This window comes from Sinohyriopsis cumingii, chromosome 13 (genome assembly GCF_028554795.1).
Source record: "Sinohyriopsis cumingii isolate HCF-2022 chromosome 13, ASM2855479v2, whole genome shotgun sequence".
Taxonomy (NCBI): Eukaryota; Metazoa; Mollusca; class Bivalvia; order Unionida; family Unionidae; genus Sinohyriopsis; species Sinohyriopsis cumingii.
This window is the reverse complement of record NC_142973.1, coordinates 51,758,641-51,773,359: the sequence shown is the minus strand read 5'-3', so window position 1 is coordinate 51,773,359 and position 14,719 is coordinate 51,758,641.

Below are 14,719 nucleotides of genomic sequence, written 5' to 3'. Positions count from 1 at the left end.
TTGCATTTATCTTACACGATATTAGTGATGACACATTGTTTCCACATAAATTTCCACGTTGGTCTGTCTGAATCTTCGTTAACATGCTGAAACAGCGCTCGCTGTATGCATTACTGTGTGACAGGCTGAGTGCTGCCATAGAGAGCTTCATTAGATTTGGGAATCTGGGTTTCCTTAAGGGTGTGGAAACTCAGCTCATGTCTACCCAGAAAACATCCAGTGGTGTTTCTCCCTGAGTGAAACTTGGCCAGTCTTAGGCCGGGGATAGCTGGAAATCCCTGAACTCATCTTCAAGTTGACACTGTCCGAGTTACCTCTTATCCTTGCTACCCCATTTTTTATATTTGGACATTTATGTTGGGGTGTAGGGTCAGAGTCCATTCCCTATCGAAAATATTAAACCCGAATTTAGACCTACCGTTGTTCATGTTAAATTTTTCATTAGTAAGTAAAAAATATTTTCTACTCTACTGCTAAATATGACATCAACAGGTACCGATAAACTCTCTCTTCCTCTCTCTCTCTCTCTCCCTCTCTCTCTCTCTCTCAATTAGATGCATCCCCGATAGGAATTAAATAATCGCACGCGCTACTGCACCTTACAGAGTGTATTGTGCTTGCAAAACATTCAGCTGAATTTAGTTGCTACCATTAATCTGTCGGTTAATTAAAAACTGACATCCACATACAACTCCATGTAACAATGGAGGACATTGAAAGGACATTTTATTTCATATTGCAGGCTTCCTTATTCCCTCCTCACCATGAACCAACACCACTGGTTTCACGATATTAATTTTTTTGTTGCTGCTAACTCTTATGTACAGATCTCAGAAGAAATGACAAAGTATAAGCTCTCTACAGCTTGATATAGCTCGATACAATATCAAGTTTGTTTGTTTCTTTATGTATTTTTAAAATCCTGTGCCGATAATTTACATCAGCGATCACAATATTATAATTTTGAAGCAAAACAATTAAAGGTATTTTATCTTGCAATAGTCAAATCTTTGCTTCGATATTTCAAATTACAAGCCGAAGGCGTCCTCGGAAACCTGAAAGATGGTGTTGGTGAGAATTATGAACGTCTTTTAATGGCGCTTAAGGAACGATTTTCACCGCCCAATCCAGGGGAATTGTGCAAAGCCAAGGTGATAGAGAGAAGACAAAGAACTGGCAAATCACTTCATGAACTTGGACAAAGTACCAGGAAACGTGCTTCCTTAGCCGGACATTTAACTGAAGTTCTGGCCAAAGAAAATGTTATTGTTGTAGTGGTAATTTCGGCTATAAGACTGCGCATTCAACAGGCGTGGCCCCAAAGCTTAAATGATGCCATACACAAAGCCGTGAAATTGGAAGCCATTGATAGCGCATAAAAACAGCTCAAGTGTGCTCGTAGTCACTATGTCATTTAGAAACCGATTAAAATGAACGGATGATAATATAAGAATCAGTGGATATGGTGCATATGCTGGTTCCGCAGAAACAATTGATTGGAGAGTCACATGACGAAACAAGTATGCTCAAAAAGTCGTCTGAGTGAATTAAAGTCCTACGTACTAAAGTTAGAGCGGATTCTTATAAGAATTCTTACTTAAAATCCCTAAATCGCATCATATAGTTCAAATGTGGCCAGAGAGGACATAATAAAAATTGTCCAGAACTAAAACTATTTTTGGGGGCCCCAGACAGATGTCCCCACCCCCTCTCCAAAAAAATTAAAAGGTGTTTTTCTGTTTGTATTTCCCTCCCTCAGATGTGTTGTTTGTTCTATCTGAAAAATAATTTTTGTATAAAATAATTTTTATTGAATTTTTGATGGGGTATTTATTTTCTCCCTAGTGTTATCTATAGGGTTGTTCGTCCAAGCCAGGTTTTATTCACCTCGCTCGAAGTCCATTCCTTTGAAAAATATTGTGACCTTTGCTAGAGGTCTCCTATGCCTCAGTGTTTGCTATGTGTGTTAGTGTTATATTGTGTGCGTATTACTATATTTTCTGTATGTTTGAGACAGCAAGATTTTCACAGTTGTCTTATTTCATTTATTTGGATTTTATATCCATTTGGATAAGTTTATGATATTTTGAATGGTTTGCTCTTTCAATTTAAATTGTAGGCGAGCGGAACGGGTTGCTACATTGTTGTTTTGGAAGAAGAAAAAAAGACCCTATTGTTTTCAATGAGTGGTAATGTGTCGTTCCTCGCACTAAAGACTAAATATAATAATAGGTAGGTTGTGCTCGAGTCAAGGTCCACACTTCTTTATTAAAACTGTATTTCTCCTGCCTCGAGTTAGACATCCTTTTCTTATCTTACCTATGCCCTAAGAAATCCAGAATTGTTTATAAGGTTGTTAAGTAACTATACAGTACGGGAGTTGTATAGTTGGATAGAAGATGTTAGAGGGTATTTAATCTATGTATTTCTTACTATCCCCTGTATTCATGTGTTGTCTATTTATGTTCTATTGGGGGGGGGGAGGTCTAAGACTCTTTCACAAGGCCTGTTCACTTAGTGTAGCGCCATGTGACGTAGCCCCAATGACGTCATCGCCTTGTACTTTCCCCAAATAGGGTCCCTGTCTTTCCTCTAAATCCGTTTTGTACTATTTAGGGTAAAATGATTTGCCCATTGGACTGGAAGAGGGTTCTGAGCCCGGGGATGAGTCGCAGGCCCCGATGCTAGAGAGATGTGGGCCGGACTCCAGCTCGCGTTTGCGTTACCCCCTCCCAGTGGGCAGTAAAACCGAAAATACTCATCCATCTCCCCCTCCGCATCCAGTCAGTGACAATCCAAAAAGGATCCTCCTCTCATCCCCGTTCCCATCATCTCTCACTCACCCAATGGGCAACAGAATTGCTTAAGATAGTTATAATTCAGTATGATATTAACTTATAAAAACGTTTTATTAAAATTTATGTTTTATACAGTTGATATTTTTATCTCCCAATCACTATAATTTGCCAACAAGCCTTCATTGTATCAACTATATAGTCGGTTATTTTATATAATTTTTTTGTCAAAATTTCCATCTAAAAAAGCCAGTTTTCCGTCTTGTAGTTTTCTTTTTCACAAATTTCAGTTATGATTCCTAGTCTTTTGTCCTTTCAACAATGTGAAAAAATCACATTGTATTATCGTGTGTAATTTGCTGAAGGGAGCTTTTTAACTCAGTGGACAATTTGGCCGTACTCTGACCATGTGCCGTCTCACTGCTACCTCTCCTATCAACCATGCATTATGCATGTATTTGAAACAGAGGCGTTGTATTTTTAAAGAACCTAGACGGGACCAGTGCCCTCACGCTCTGTCACAATTTATACCCCAATTTTCTTGTTCAACTTCGCATTTTATTTTCTTTGTAGTATCTTCCCTTATCCAATTGTACGTATTTTTTTTGTCTAGTTCCCATAATCCCTTCATGTCTTTATATTTCAAAAGTGTATCCTTTATGTAGTTAAATCTCCGAGGAACTTCTAGTTTTTTAACAAGTTTATTATTTCTGTCAATATCCCCTCCATTTTTCATCGAAAAGCCAAACCAGTATATATATTAGCCTTCCCATGGTGTTTTTGGTTCTGGGCTAAGTGATTTAAATCGAACTAGGATATTTGAATAGTTAATTAGAGCTGGATTTGGTAGAGAATTCCCCCCCCCCCATTTTGCTCTATATAGTGTTTCTTTATTTATGTAGTGAGTTTTGTAACTCCATATATAGTTTATAATTTCATTATTTATTTTATAAAATATATTATTTGTTATTTGTTATATCAGTAGATCTCAAGATGTAATTTATATTTGAGTACATATAGGTTTTGGCCACCTGTGCCCGCTCCATTAAGCATAACGGCGTAAGTGCCCAAATGTTTACGTCATTTTCTATTTGCTTCTTTATGGTTTTATAATTTTCTTGTTCCTCCCTTTTTCCGAAGAAGATTCCTAACGCTTTAACCCGGTCTTTACATAGACGAGGGATAACCCGGGGTGGTTACCTCTCCAGCTTCCTTATTTTAGTATTTCTGTTTTATCATGATTGATTTGGACCCTGATACTTTCCGAAATCTTTCAAATTCCGTTCTAAGTGTTTGAATGAGATAAGGTCGTTTATAAAGTTTGTGCAGTCATCGGCATGTCGGAGCATTTTTATTTCATCCATTATGCTTGGGATTTTAATGCCTGTTATCTCTGTGCTGAGTCTTATTTTAATGCTTAGAATTTCAATTGCTATTACGTTTAATAGCATTGATAGTGGGCAGCCTTGCCTCACTGATCTCTGAATATCAAATTTTCCAGTGTTAGTCCCATTTACCTGTACTTTTGCGGTTATGGTATTATACAGGATTTTGGTCCATTTTTGGAAATTAGTTCCAAATCCAAATTTTTCTAACACTTTTTGTATATAGTTATATTCTAATGTCAAAAGCTTTTTCTTGATCAAAAAGTACCATAACACCTTTTTGATCTGGCTCTTGTAGAAAGTCAATAATTGTTCTAATACTTAAAATATTATTTTGAACATCCCTCCCTTTCGCCCCACAAGTTTGATTGAAGTTTACAAATTTTTTTCCCATTCCATTTAACTCTATCGGCTAGGATTTTACTCAAAATTGTAAAGTCGTGTTTAGGATGGAGATGGGCCTCCAATTTAAAGTTCTTCTCTTTCGTCTTTCTCTTTGCAAATTAGAGTGATTAATCCCTCCCTCATAGTTTTAGTCATTGTTTCATTTCGTAGTAAAATATTATTATACATCCGTTGAAGAATGGGCGAAAGCTCACCTTAGAATCTTTGGTAGAATTCCGCGGTGAGTCCATCTCCACCTGGGGATTTTCTTTTTGCTAGTACATTTATTGTTATATTTAATTTCGTCTATATAGATGAGGTCATCACATATGACTCTATGTTCTGATGTTATTTCCTCACATGGTAATTTATCTAGATAGCTATGTATAATCCCTGAGTCGAGTTTTGTGTTTTATATAAATCACTATAGAAACCCTTGATATATCTTAGTATTTCAGTTTTTTCAACTATTTCATTTTCCTTATCGTCTCAATTTTTTCATATGTTTCTCACCTCCTCTTCTTAATTCCTCTCTTTTGTATAAACCCTCAGCTTTTTGATATATTTCGGTGTACTTCAACGCTCTTATATCCCTACCCTGGATTTATTTTTATATTATTTTATTTAATCTTTCTTTTAAAGTCGTTTTTTCTTACCCTGGATTTATTCTCTCTAGGCGCATTTTAATGGCGTCTTTTTCCGTTCTCTGTTTTTCGTTTCTTATGTTTGCGAATCCAATTGCTTTCCTTTTGAGAGTATATTTTAAAGTGTCCCATTCTTTTATTATGTCTCTGTTTCCTTTATCCTTAAATAGCCTAATGATTTCCTGTATTTCTTCTATGAATTCTTTATCCTCTAGTATTTTATTTTTAATTTTCCATGTTGCCTTGCCCTATTTATGTTTATTATGTTTACCTCTAAAAAGATTACTTTATGATCTGAGATTTTTTTGTTTAAGATTCCCGTATTTTATAGAAATTTTCATCATAGTTTGATTCATAAAATCTATCTAGACTACTTCCATTATTATCTTTATATTCATCCGTAAAATCTTTTCTTAAGTTATTCATTTTTCTATATGCGTCCCCATTTTGTGTTTCCTAAAAAGGTTTTCCATTTCCTATTTAAATCTAGTATCTGTTGTTGTTAATTCGCCCACCCGATCTATTTTATCTCCCACCCGATCTATTTTATCTCCCACCCGGTTTATGTGTCCTCCTAAAATAAGATTATTCATTGAGAACTATTCTAGATATTTAGAGATATTGTCTATAAAAGTTTGTTTTTTGTATTTGTTTGCAGGGAAGTATATATTATTAATTGTATATTTTATATTACAATATGAATCATTCTTCCTGCAAACAATAATCCTTCATTGCATCGCTCCCAAATTATACCATTTTTATTTTTAACCAGGGTAGCCATACACCCTCATGTATCTTCCCTTTTATAGTCGCTTAAAATTAAAACGCTGGTGAGCTTTTCCTCACAGTGTGCTATTAGATCTATGTTAAAGTTATTATGAGTTTCTTGTATGAATATAATGTCATATTTGTTTTCATTACTCAGTTCAGTTATTTTGTTCTTATTTATGCCATTAACATTTGCTGACGCTATACGGAAGTTCTTTCCTTCCATTTTCGTGTTCTCACCAGGTTGTCGCATTTCAAGGTTATATCAATGTTTTCCATAAATATTATATTAGCAATTTTAGAATTTTGTTAATAATTAGTAACATTTTAGTTGCTGGGGTTGCCAGCACCCTCCGTGTTGTTTGTATTTAGGCTGTCTTCTATTGTCGTGTTTGTCTCGTTTGTCTCATTTTTGTCTGATTTATCGTTATATTGCTCAGGGTCAATTTTTACTCTTCGTATTTCGCTTGTAGTTTCATATTCCGTGTCCGTTTCAATGTCGTCATTTGTTTCACTTTTTTATCATTGCTGTCGTTTTCGTTTTTATCTTTACTAAAGTCTTGTCTCTTTTTCTTTTTATGGATGATCTCCATAACAGATTTTCCCTGTGTATAATGAGGGGTGTCTATCTCCACTTGGGTATTTTCTGTACCTTAGAAGAGCTGGATGTGATTGTGATTTCTTTCTTTTTATTCTATGTTTAGGAATTGGAATCGAGGCTAGTGGTCTCACCCCTAGTGACAATACATAATTCATTTCATTTCCCTCATTTTCTTCCTCTAGAGAACTTTCGCCCTGCAGCAGGATGGCAAATCTATTCTTTAGTAGAAGCTGTCCTATTTTGTATGGTGTAGCTTTCCCTTCTTATTCGGGCTGAGATAGTCATCCCATTCTGTCCCGATTTGAGAGTTTTCATTCCCCCTTTATATTTGTGATATATCTACTGGGGGCATTTTAGTTGCATAGGCTTTGTCTAGGGTGGTCTCTCCCTCTGATGTAACTTCCGGTATATCAGTACCTTTGTTCTTATCATTTTCTTCCGTGCATTCCGGGGCTATGATTTCTACTTGCCCCTGACTGTCTTGTGGTTCTACATTTTGAACAATATTTTCCACCTTACTGGCGTATGTAGGTGCGGCGAGAGGATTTTTACATTATTTAGGCCCATGGTCTACTTGTTTACATCTGGGACATTGTCTGTCCATTTCACACCCTTTATACCAAGTTCTGAGGAGAAACGCCATAACATAGAAAAAGGTGGAAATTTTATTTGCATCTTCTTTTAAAATAGTCGTGACTTTCACTCCCGATTTAATATTCCTAATTCCCCTTACAGTTGCCATTCTACTGGCCCCGACCTTTGTTTTTAGCTTGTCCTCTATTTTGTTTGTTATCTCCCTGCTGTCGATTTCAAGGGGTAGACCTGACACAAAAACATCTGTGACCTTGGTTGTTGTTGTTGAAGGTTTTAACGCCATTTTTCAGCACACGATAGGCTATACATGGCGGCCAGTATTAATGGTGGAGGAAGAACCCCGTAAAACCCCGGAAAGAACCACCGACCCACGAGAAGCTACTGGCAAGCTTTCTCACAAACCCACATTAGCCGAATCCCAGACTCGAACCCACGCATACAGAGGTGAGATGGCAGTGATCTGAAACGGAGAGCGCTTTAGACCACTCGACCATTCGGGGCCCCTCTGTGACCTTGGCCTCCATCTCCCTAATGATGGGTTATGTTTTACTGACTACTGCTTTTTGACATATTACCTCTATTGTAGAGGTTGTGATTATAGGAATGTCATAATTTTTGGAGTACAGAGCATACTTTTTCCTCCCGGCATTTTGGAGTCCGTCAATTTCCTCGATAATGACTCCCAGAGTCTTCAAGGCCATTAAAATCTCAGATTGCCTTGGGCAATTTGGGATGTCTCCAAAATATATTGTTTGGCATCCCGAGGGGTGAAAGGCTATCAGCCTTTGACAAACCCGAGAACCCTCTATTTTGGTATCGAAATTACGTATTGAAATTCGTTCTGCCTGGTTGTTTGGGTCCTTGACCCATGATCATTATGTCTGGATCTACTCGCATGTATGAATAGTATTCACTAATTTTTCTGGGGTGTTGGTCTCACATCACCATACATATATTATACAAAACTAAATTTGAAATTGTTTGATTTTAAGCCGGTAAAGTATCGCAGAAAAGTATGCCTAAACTGAGGGCACCTTTGCAGATTGTCAGGATGCCAAAAGGCGTTTAAAAGACAATATTTTATGCAGAATATACAGCAATTTACAAGTAATTGCAAAAGGCATATGAAAAAGGAAATAAAACAAGCTATAAAAAGCAAATAAAGATACACTAAAGTAACCCCACTTAAAGGCTCAACCAAAAGAAATACATTTGAAAGATGTGAATGTGATCTCAACTCAGTTCAGGTAGTTAATCCGTTTGCTTTGTACATGCCATCGCCGAGACTTTACTTCTCAAGAAGGAGTATTTCAGCGAGCTATACTCCGACGCCCTGACTTTATCATCTTCGCGAGCCAAGGTTCAGAAGATATTTTACTGACATTTTTAGGACAAACAAGATTCTCTTTTGTCTGAGGCTGTAATGTTTATCACAGTAAAGCCGGGATCATAAATTTCGACCTCATGAAGAACAACTGTGCATCAGAAGATGTTACCAACGACATATTTAAGATTGGAGACAAGTCGCTGCCCGTCTCGTTGAAAGGGACGTTGGTGTGTTACAAAATAGCTGTTACAGCATTTGAGAACTTGCCTACTAGGATTGAGATTTTCACACCCGTAATCTGCTATGTTCATGAAGGTTAAACACATCCCCAGTTTGCTTGGCTGATGGAGCCATCAAAGTTATTTTGAAGAAAGACCAAGCATTGGTGACCTAACATTAGTAAAAGGGGCATATACAGTTTGGCTACGGATGATGAATCCATTAAATGAACCGGAAATGTTATATCAAGGAACAATAGTAGGCGAATCTTTGCCGGCTGAGCTTGTCCCCCGTCGAATAGCAGGAAACAGTCAGTCTGCAGGGTGACAAACTAACCGACTGTCTGACAGCTTTATCTATCAACAACGTTTAAACTATCACCAGAGCAAGCAGAGAACGTAAAATAACTGCTTTGTAAACACTCGGGGGTATTTGCATCTTCAAGCCATGATGTTAGGCGCACGGGCATAGTGAATCATGCCCTGAACACAGGATATTTTAAGCCCACCAAGCAGCCACTGCGTCGCCTACCAGTACATGCAAACGAAGAGGTGGATAGGCAAGTTGATAATATGATCAGCAGGGGTATCATGGTACACTCACGTAGTTCATGGTTGTCAGGAATCGTCCTTGTCAGGAAGAAGGACTAGACCTTAAGGTATTGTGTCGACTACCACCAAGTGAATAATATCACAGCGAATAACACATATCCTCTTCCGAAAACAGTCAAATCTCCTGATCAATTAACACACTCCAAATCGTTTTCAACACTAGATCTCTGGTCGGGATATAGTTGAGTGAGGTTGTTGAAGCCGATCGGCAAAACACCGCGTTATCTACTCGAAGAGGCCTGTTTGAGTTTACTTTAATGCCATTTAGCATCAGCGACATTCGAACGGCTTATGGAAACGGTCCTGGCATGATCGCTATGGAATATTTTCCTCATATATTTGGATGATATCTTGGTAATAGGAAAGAGTTTTGAAGATATGCTTACCACTTTTAGATTAAGTGTTAGACTGGCAGACGCAGGACTGAAGCTCAAACCTAAATAAATGATGCTCAGTTTCTAAGAAAGTCAAATTTCTTGGTCTGTCGTTTGAGCGAATCGTATCTCGACTGACTTAAAGAAGGGTAAGCGCTGTAAAAGAATGGACCAGTCTCAGTCATGTTCGATCCTATTTGAGTTTCTGTGGCTACTACGGGGGTTTTATACCAAAATTTGCAGACATGACAATCTTTAAATAAGCTGACAGAAAAAGGGAATAAGTTTGGATGCCAGAGTGTCCGGATCAGTATAGCATGAGTGACCGTGCATTGGATTATTCATGGGTAATTAGAGATCTGTTTCACTATCGTAAATAACTCTCATTTTCTTTGGAGGAGGTGAAACTGTTTGTGACTTACTGGTTTTGTAATTTATATTGATTGCAAAATTACCCTCGTGTATGAAGGAAACTCCGAACACAGTCCCTAGCGGATAACCATGTTTTGAACTTTCAGGTTCACTGTTTCCTAACAAAAATGATATTTGCTGTTTTGGAAATATGGCAAATGTTGCTATTAGGAATGCAAGGAACAGGGAAGTCTGCTTGTGGAATAACGTGTGGACGGATAAATGATTGGTAAGTGCATGATTTGTCATGTCGGCTTGGTAAGTGCATGATTTGTCATTTCTGACTGCATGTATATCTTTGATTCAACCGGGACTTAATGGAGATGTTTGACATAGCATATTTCTAGATATTTCTGGTTGTTGCTATGTTTTCGGTAGTTATTAAGCGAGTCGGGATTTTTCTGGCGAGTGATCTGTATAGTCTGTGTGTCTGGCACAATTGTTTCGATTAGTTTCTGACATAACTGTTTTCTCACGCTTGAGTTTTTAATGCGTTTAGAAGCCAAATCTGGCAAGTTTGCTTTCATAGCCATTTTGCGCATTAGTGACTTAAGTTTTTGTTTGCACCAAACGATGCTCATAAAATCTATTTTAAGTTAGCTGTTTCTCTGCTCCAAAAACTCTTTCAGTAAATTTCCTAAAGTGTCGGGGCTTTTATTTGATTGGAAAACAACTGCATCAAGCTAAGCAGAAGACAACAATCGTTAATCCCTAGATAAAATATTTCCTAGCGGGTGGACACCATGTCCGATACGAACGGACTGAGATAGTAAAAATAAGGTTAACAAAAAAGCAAGATTTCTCTGTCGCGTGGGTAAGAATAAGAATATTAGGATCTGTGTTTGGGGTTGTGACCGAGACAAGGAGATCCCAGTCAAGGGGTTTTATTACTTGTCTCCCCAACAGGCTATGTCGAGTGGGGAGACACTTTCTTTTTCCAATTAAATTAAAATAACCCCGCACTTCTGTAATTTAGTTAGCATATTCAAAACACAGTATTCATCAAATACTATTATTAGTTCTCACTCTAGACTCTAGAAAAAGGTCAACAAGTTTTGCACTCTTTTATGAAAATCTGAATAATTATCAAGTAGAATCTTAACTATATATGCCCGTGTGTCTGGAGCTGTCAAATATCTCGACGTGTGTGTGTGTGTGTGTGTGTGTGTGTGTGTGAACATGCTTTATGCGACGTGTTATCAAAGTTGAAGATATATTACGTTGCTTTATAAGTGAATTATTGTTGTTATATGTCTGTTGTTATTGTTGTTTTCGTGGGTTTTATAACAAATCTGCCAGGCAAAGCAGAAGACATCAAGGGTTTCTTTTTTTAAGTAGTTCCTAGCGCGTGTGCACCATGACTGAGACGAGACGAGACGAGACGAACGGACACAGATAACCAGAATGAGACAGGAAAAGTATGGTTAGATTTCTTTGTCGCAAGGATGAGAAAAGTACATACCTATGTTCTGATGACATATCGTTCTGTTGAGCATGAGACAACCAGCTTCACTAAACACCCTAAACCCCCACTGTTATGAAGCGTACATCCGAGTGTAGTTGGATATGGGAGTTGAGAGAGCGAAGATTCTCACGCTCTAGCAAGGAAAAAGGAAAAATATCAAAGGTACCATGCAGCGGAAGAGCGATGTCATGACAGCCATTTGCCCTGAGAAATATTCAAAGCAGTACACAAAGTGTCTGTGTTCTTTCCTCAACGAAATATTGGTTTGTCTTCCAAGCTTTTGAGCCACTGACATGAACCGTTCAAGGTTTTAGACAAAGTGAGTGAAGTCACGTACAAGGTGAACTATGGGAGAAACGGAAGTACACAGATCATACATGGTGACCGCATGCGGCTTTGCCCTAATCAGCTACTACTCCGATAAATCAACACCACAGATCTGTGTTGATACTGATGGACGATGTTGTGGGTATGATGTCACCTGTTCATTAAAATATGCAATTCTGCTGCATGCAAATCATTCCAGAACAAATCCGCGTACACTTTAGACGTATAACGGTAATTGGTAACAGCCATACCAAGCGCGAAAATCAAAATAGCCAAAAGACAGGTGGTTATGCTATTCCATGTGGATTTACAAGTCACCAGATATGATAAATATAATCTACATGTCACCAAAAGAACCCTCCAGCCGACGGTAGCTGCACAGCCACGAGAAATACCGGTAAGTGTATGAAATATACACCGATATGTGCAGCCAAATTTTTATGCAGATAATTGCAGCTTTTTAATGAACAGGTGATATAAGCCTCTCACCCGAAAATCAATATCATCACGGGTGATGGGCTGATTTATTGGCGTAATCAGCTACTAACTTGAGAATCGAATCTGCCACACGTCGCAGAGGATGTCGAAGCGTGCGAGACTGCACAGAGCGTCGGAAATATAGATTTGCCTGAACCATGTGGCGATAGGATTACGGACGAAACTGACGGCGCTGAAACGGACTGTCAATTTGAAGAGCACAACCTCGCCGAGAACGATGTGTTCCATATTGGATGGGTGATTATGTCCTCGTTTCAATGCTTGAAGTGCCTTGTAAATAATTTGCTCTATCAACTGTCGAATCAGTGTTAATCAATGCATCGTGTAAAATGTTTCTGAGTGATTAATGATTTGCTGGTTACTGTATTGCCATTATAGTATTAAAAGTGGTTTTGCTTGTTTTTAAATGCGGGGTTTTTAAATGCGGGACGCAGTTCTCGCAGACTGGTAATTTACCAAGTTTCACCTGCGTCTTAAGTCGACCTTTTTGATAGGTAACCCCGTATTGAGAATGGTATGGTCCAGTGCCGAATATACTCATCGGGCACCAGTGTGTGTGAACGGTGCGCTGATTCGGGATTCTGAAGCGTACCGTACTCGGAGAAAGAAGACAAGATAGAGAAGCGAGAAATCAAGAAGTTAACCGTATAGTAATTATTGTAAAGCGAAGTGCCTGAAAAAGGCTTACCCACGACACTAGCAGTATCAGAGGCAATACAGAGAATCGTTGTTTTTATCTTGTTGGAATAAGCAAGCGCCATAGTGTGAGAAAGAATTCTCGGGCGCCAATACAAATCTATGAGTAAAGACAGTACTGGCAGCAAGGAGGAAGGCTCGCTACCAAAGCTGTAAATATTTGTTTCTGCACGCCCCTTAGAAGTCACAACATGTTTTAAAAAGCATAAAATTGCCCATGAACACTGGAATACTTCCATTGTTACTTTAGTTTTGGCACTCTGCGCCATAACAGCCCAATAAGCAACTCTGCTATCTGGCGGTTTAATGTCCAAATTTAGATACTATCCTTACGCCGACCAGCTCTGAGTTCACGTCTATATGTTGAGAGCAACAAATTAATTCCAAACTCGTGGCCCCATTGCTTTGTAAATTTCCATGACTTAATGAAAGCAGTCTAATATATCTCTTGGAAGTGATTTCAAACTAAGCAGAAATCTTTTTTTTAAAAGGTGTGTTAATATGTGCTTTTGCAAAGCGTCGAATTGCTGATACTTATTGGAGCATTTCCATTGTGAAATCTTTATTTTCGGAGGTATGTAGTTTTGCACTTTGCAAAGCTCTTCATTTTCGGAGGCAAGTAAATCTTTCGCATAGTTCGCAATGCCATAATGTGGTAATAGGTTGCTTAAAAACACCTGAACTTGTGAAATTTGTAGTTTTGAAGGTGCGTTTGTGATCTCTTAACCTACGGAGATAGGTAAATATTGCCTGTATTCCGCACTCTCATAATGTCTAAATATTATCGGTTTTCTAATACACCGGAACATATGAAGTTGGAGTGATGTAGAATTTATAGTCTTCCAAAAGTTCTGCATAATTCCTTACATTTTTTGGTATTGTCAGATATAAGGGCATATCCCCCCCCCCCCCACCTTTTTGCAGTTTTTGGGAAATATTAGAATTAGATATTACCTTCTATTTAGGTATAGATTTAGGATCCACCCTTCACTAAAAATGAACTCTTCCTGCAACCGGAAAATGACACTGAATGATTGGATTGAAATTTCTAGTTTGGTTTGAAACGCGAAGACAACAAATGTATAGACCGCTTGGTGACAATCGAGTTAGGGATTATAGATCAATGAATGAAATGACTCCATTTTGTGCATTTATCCCGGATGCTTTTCATTATAAAAATCGCTGGTGGGTAACAACTGCCAGGGATTGGTGAGAGGATAGGTCTATGAGAAAGCTATGATGTGCGATGAGCAGAATTTATTAAAAGATATATATTGAAATTTCTACACTTTTAAGTTTTAATATTATTCCAGCAAACTTGTAAAGACGAATTTGAAGAAATATTGCGGTTTTTATAGCTTGAATCGTTGCTGTTAGCGATTATATGTTATCTAGCTATAGTAACGTCTTCAAGTTGACCGATTCCCACTCATGAAAGCCCTTCAGTCAGCTCGTTAATGACGTATAGTCCTATGACCTGACGGCTACATTAGCATTGCTCCTTAAGCACATAAACGCCTGGGGCATGGGGCACTAATTCCTTCCCCCAGGAACATTTAGCATCCCGCTGTGCGGGAATACACCCGTCGCACATGCCCTTTTGGGGCGCAAGCAACGTAA